Below are 6576 nucleotides of genomic sequence, written 5' to 3' on the forward strand. Positions count from 1 at the left end.
ATACCAATTAAATTAGGTATCCCATTCTGTTTATTTGATTCGGAAACACCTATTTTCAAGTACACTTCTTAAATAAATAATCTCATCTAATTGGAATATTTCCCATAATGGCCATTGTAATTCTAGGTGGTTTTAAGTAAGATTTTGACATTTTTGTAGATATCTACAGCTTCCAGGACTATAATTCTTAGATGTAAAATAAGCAGGTATGCTGAAATGTAGCAAACTTAATTCTATACATTTTAGGGAGCCTCTTTCTTTCCAGCTGAGCCTTTGGGTCCCTCAGAGACAAACTAGTACCTAAAAGGGATGTGCTGATGTGTTGGGGGTTGCACAGTGTTTTATAGTGTACCTCAATGCACGTAAATTTGTTGAGGTTGGTGGGTGACTTTGAATCAATCTAACCCATTCCATGACCAACTTATCTCAACATGAGACTCTTTGACTTAGGTGGCAAGTGCTCTAACATTTCTTAAATGCTTGTCTCATGCTCATTAGTTTTGCTGGTTTTGTCTTTTGTTTGTTCGTTTTTTGGTCTTTGGGTTTTCGGGGTTTTGTTGTTGTTTTTCTTTCTTTTCTTTTTTTTTTTTTTCTTGCTTCTGAGATTCCATTAGCAACAGCTTTCACTTATTGGACCCAGAACAGCTCAAGTTAGATCCAATCTGATCTCAGACCAAGTCCATGTTTTTTTCAGGTTTTAAAACTTTTATTTGCATATTAAAAATTATGCACTCTAGGAATTAAAATCATTAGAACAAAACAATGGCGTTCTGATTAAACTGCATTTTATAGCCTGCAAGACACCTTGGACCAGCTTGTTTTTTACTCTTGGTTTCACTGTTGTCCCACTCAGCTTTTTCTTTCACCAACATGCAAGTTCCTTTCCTTCCCTGCCAACCAGACAGGCAGATGGGAGAAGCTGGTGTGGATTTTGTTGCCAATAATTCTCCATTCTTTAGTGTGAAAAGGGACAGCACTGTCACTTGAACTTGATCCAACCTCTTTGCATCTTACAAAGTTAAACAGCTACAAGAAGTCAAATAAGAAGGCAAAGCTTGTGGAACGTGCAGTGCATATTGGAGGCTCCTGCCTCATTATGACCCACCTGCTTGCTTTTCCTGTTCAATCATTTCTTTTGAAGGCTGTGGGTTTTTCTCTTATGTTTCTGTCTTCTTCAATTTTGATTTATTGGATTTCTCGGGGTCAGCCATATCAAATCTGTCAGACATGGTTTCAGAGGAAACAGAGCAAGGTGTACAGGTGAGTGGAGTCTGGTCTGAGCAGTGGCTTCTGTGGAGTCCTAGTTTGGTTCAGTTGGACCCAATCCAACTCTGGCTCTGGTTCCCAATGTGGAATCTGGGGAGAGTCTGGGGAGAGATTCCAAACAAGTGTGGAACTGTGGCAATCCAGTTAGATCAGGAGTTTGATGTAAAGAGAGTGGAGCTCAGAACTGAAAGGAACTTATCTATGGCCCTCAGAAACGGTGAGAAAGACAGACAACTCAAAAGCGTTCAAGGTGTACCATGCCTGTGTTTCTCATTGTTACTGAAGCTGCCAGAAGAATCCTTCAATCCCACCATTGCCACCAAAACTATTCATAACCAAAATTCATCTGAGTAAATTTAAAGATCAAATTGGCTTTATTCAACAATACATGAATCAGGCAGCATCCTATCTAGCAAACAGAAAAGAGCTCTGCAAGCAGCAGAAAAGAAAAGGTGTTTATAGATGGAAAAGGGACAAGAAAGGGAAATTTCTAGCAAAGAGTGGATAATTTGTGGTTTAGGTCACCCTCCTCTGGGGGAGGGAAAGTGTCTTGAGGGATTACCTCCGTAGTGCTGACCAGGAAATTCGAGACTAACCTGTTAAAATTACATTCTTGGAGGAGGTTGAAACTGCAATTAGGCTAAGTGTTAGGTCTCCATTTGCTGACATGGGGCTTAGCACACATGACTCCATTTGGGGCCTGTTACTTCTTTTTTAACATTAGTAAGTGGGACTCTAAGTGAAGGAGAAGCTGAAATTCTTTATACTGATCTTGCATTTTTTTTCTATAGTTGCAATATTAAAATATAAAACAATTTCAAAATAAAAAAAATACTTGCCTAAAAAAAGCAACAAATATTTACTAATTATCTTACCTCAGACATGCTGGGCCTGAGGTATCAAGTGTTCTCTTGGTTTAAAAGAGATTCTAAGGCGTGACTCAAGCAAATACTTCCAGTGATTGTTTTGTTAATTTGTTTGTTTGTTCTGCTTTTTTAAATGCACTTCTCTTTCAGATAACTTGGAAGAGATAGAGATATTACCTGGACTCTAGTAATTGAGTCAGATATGTCAGGAAGGAGAAACTGACTCCAAATCAATGAGAGGCTGTATGACATGAAGGGGGAATCTGAAACAAGAGTCAGGGAATCTGGTTCCAAATCTTGGTCTACAGTTAACTAGCTGTGAGGTATCTACAATTTTCATCACATATAAAATGAGGAGATAAATTGAAGCAACCTCTAAGGTCACTGTCGGCATTAACACGCTATAGCTACCTCTCAGTGTTTTTGTGCCTTTTATACTTTACATAAGCCCACCAAATAAATATCTTTCCCCCACCCCCAAGATTCCCCAGTAATGAATGAAAAGACAAACACCTCGATTCTGGAATGGAAGCAATTTGTTTCTGTTTTTTGAATTAATTTTGTCATCATTGTCAGGTTTGTCTTTGAGAAACTATGCAAAAATCTTCTGAGATGACAACACTCCATTCTTGGAAATTAGGTCTGATGATTTTTTTTTTTTTACTGAGCATTTTTTATATTTTAAAAACTGCATTAAGAGAATTCTGAAGACCTCTCCTCAGAGAAGAAAACATTTGAATAAGTATCATGAAAAAGAACCCAAGGAAATGGTTAGGTTAATCCACTTGTTCATGTATTGAGTCTTCACCAAAGGAAATAAAACCTAGTGGATGGCTGTGGCAGAAACCACTAATGGCCCCTGAGTGTCCACTCTCTCCTTCCCTTTACTAATATAACCACTAGAGTTTTAGCTGGGCAGTTGGCTTCCCAGCTACCAATTGCCTTTCTCAGCCTCCTTTGTGCCCAGATGCAGAGTCTTGCCAATGAGTACAAGTAGAAGTAACGAGCAACTTTTGGATCTCATCCTTTAAAAAAGGAAATTGCATGCACTTTACTCTCTTTCCTCTTCCTGCGGCTGAAATGCGGACGTGGCGCTAGTGATGAAGCTTTGACTTTGTGAAAAACGGATACTCGAGGATGACAATGATGGAACAACAAGATAAAAGGACCCTGAGTCCCTGTATGACTTTATGGAGCAGAGCCACTTTACCAGGACTGCAGACTGCTCACCTGTGGACTTTATGTGAGAGAGAAATGAAAATCTACCTTGTTTCAGCTCCCAAGTTGAGGGTGTCTTTGTTATAGTAGCTTAATCTGTGCCCAAATTAATGCAATGACTGGAAAGGAACTTGAGTTTTTAACAGAAGTCCTAGAGGAGATGAGAACTTTCCTCAAGGATCTTTGACTGTCACTAACACCAGGAAAAAATACTAGCTTGAATCTAAAGAAGGAGACACAATCAGATAAACCCATATAAAGAGACATTCTGCAAAACAGCTGGCCTGGATTATTACAAATTATCAGGGTCATAAAAGACAAAAAGAGGCTGGGGTATTAGATTAAAGAAGCCTTAAAGAATATGACAAGTAAATGCAATATGTGAACCTTGATTGGACCCTAAATCCAAATATGACATTATTGATACAACTGGAGAAATTAGAATATAAAATGCATACTGAAAAATAAAACAGTATCAGTGTTAAATTTCTTGAGTATTGCCATTATATAGTGATTATGTAGAACACAGGAAATACTTGCTGAGCTATTTAAGGGTGAGGTGTTTAATATCTGCAACGTATATCCAAATGGTTCAGTAAACTAATAATAACAGTAGTAGCAATAATAATTTGTAAAATTATTAACAATGCAAAATATTAACAATTTATGAATCTAGCTGAATCTAGGTATGGAGTATATGGAGGTTCTTTGTAGTGTTCTCACAATATTTCTGTAGATTTGAAATATGTTAAAATGCTAGGAAATAACTGTAGTAGACAATATACATTAATGTCTTTTAGACTTTAATGTAGGGAAAATATTCTTAGATTGATTGTGTAAGAAAAGATTGATATATTCTACTATATTAAAATTAAAGAGTTCTGCTCATTGAAAAAAACAAACTTAATCCCGTTTATTATATTTTTGTTAACTGCCTGACTCTTCTCTTTAGAGCTGTAGATTCTGTGAAGGCATGTTCTGTTCACTGGTTTATTCCTAGTTCCTACAGCAGTGCTAGCACATAGTAGGCACTCAAATATATGGTGACTTGATTACTGAAGGAATAATGAATGAATTATACAATTAAATTCCAATATTAGTAATACTTTTCAGCAAATTATAAAGCACTGCGGCTCAGTGGGCTTGGTTAAGATTTGTTTTGAACAACAGGTCTAGAACTCCAACTTAATTATGTCATTTAATCTTATCACTTAATCTTGAGGATTGCTCTGGTGACATATTGCCTGGGTTCAAATTCTGATGCTCTCATTAATTAACCACAGAACAATGATCACAGACAAGTCATATGAATTCACTAAGCCACAGTTTTCTTACCTTTAAAACTGGGGGAAATAATAGTAACCACTTCCTAGGGTTTTTCTAAATAATAAATAAAATCATACACATAAAACAAAGTGTTAGGTCCATACAGGTACTCAGCTGATGTAAGTTGCTGGGCTAATGCGGCTTAAAGAACCAGATCTGGCCCTTCCCACCTCTCCATCATCACCCATCCTGCTCCCACTTTATGTTTGGTGCTCCAGTCACTGTTAACCTCTTTCCCCTGAATATCCAAGCTCTCACTCCCCTATAGGTCATTGTATATGTTATTCCTACGACTTAGGACACCCTTCCTCTAATTTTTTATCTAATTGCTATCATTGTGCATGTCTTATCTCAGAAATCTTTCCCTTGGAGGATAATGTCTCTACTTTCACTCTTAGTTTAGTGTAGGTAACCTACACACTCACATAGTGTCCTTGTGGCCAGACACTATTGAGTAAGAGCCCAATATGTGTTAAAAGAATGAATTGCAACTCATCTTCAGCATGCCTCTACAACTTCCTAAAGTGCTCTATGGAGAAGCTGAAAATCTAGCAGAAACTAAGAGTTGCTAAAGAGTGTTTTCCTTCCTTCTCATCCATTCTCTGTGCTGCTACTGATCCTTCTTTATCATGCCCTTGGGCTAGAGGGAACCGTTAAATCTCTCCTTGACAAATCCCCAGGCATAGCCCTCATTACTTGGCTTGGAAAAAACTATGCTGTTAGTTTTTTTGTGACTTTAGGGAGGCCTCCTTAACAAAGAATGCTCAGCAAAGCTTTCTTACACTCAGAGCAGGAACTCACAGCTCCGGGATTTGGACTGTTGGAAAGCTAACAACCACCCAGCATGTGTCACTGTTTTTTTCCCTGGTGAATCACAAATCCTGGCACCTGGGCTGATAATGTCCTATTAATACAACGTATGAGTATCCATGGCATGCAGGGGTAAGGCAGGATTTGCCTTCTATCATTGTAACCTTGACAGGAAGTGTCTTTGAAGATGACCACTTGCACAGAGGTAGAAAAATGTTGGCAAGAAACAGTGTTTCCCTCTGGCCACTTGATTCCCTCCACTGACCTCTGGCTTGATTCCTATTCCTTGTATTAAAAACAGGCTGTCCTCTCTCCCATCTGCGTAGAGCTGGTGTCATCTCTGTCCAGATTGCCTTCCAGGGCAGATATCCAAGGTTCAAGGATTCACAGTCAGTACTCAGACCATCCTATGGGCATCCGAGGCGCAGCACACAGATTCCCTTGGAGCTGAGCTCTGCTTACTTTGAACAGTCGACACATCTAAGGGTTATGAATCTTGTCCTCTCACAGTGAGTTTGTGAGGGTAAACCATAATAAGTTATAGTCACCTAAACTGAACACAATATCAAAGAAGAACGTGCCACAGAAGAGAATGTGGATATTAGGGGAGAACAAAACCATTCTTAACCTAAAATTGACCCAAACGCCACACTATATCATCTATCACATTATTCTAATTGTTTCATCAGGGTTTATGGAGGCAGAAAATTCTTACATTTGATTCAGTTGAAGAAACAATTAGTAAGCAACAACTGTACACCACTAATATGTAGCATCTGTAGGAGATAAAAGAAGACAATTCTTGGTCCTGTAGGTGAGAAACATATACCAGTTACTCTAGTCATAATCCCGCCTTAATCATTCCACTGATAAAAGCTCTTACCTACAGGTTATCTATTTCTAACCTTACCTAGAGGTTATCTATTTCTTTAATGAATTTAGTTCTGTCTGGAATCTTTTGATCCAGTTCTTTTAAGACTTTCTTGAGGTATATTCTAGAATTTTGTACACAGGCTTCCTGCTTTAGACAAAACATGAATTTCTATAAGACGGATGTCCCATTACTAACAGGTGACATCCAATGGCAGGT

General features: G+C 38.3%; 1 pseudogene; it reads right to left on the bottom strand.

The window, feature by feature from the left end:
* Positions 1 to 1094: 1094 nt before the first annotated feature.
* On the bottom strand, positions 1095 to 1229 carry LOC137227129 (thymosin beta-4-like; annotated as a pseudogene).
* Between the last annotated feature and the right edge of the window lie 5347 nt (positions 1230 to 6576).

The sequence above is a fragment of the Pseudorca crassidens genome, chromosome 7, assembly GCF_039906515.1.
Source record: "Pseudorca crassidens isolate mPseCra1 chromosome 7, mPseCra1.hap1, whole genome shotgun sequence".
Lineage (NCBI taxonomy): Eukaryota > Metazoa > Chordata > Mammalia > Artiodactyla > Delphinidae > Pseudorca > Pseudorca crassidens.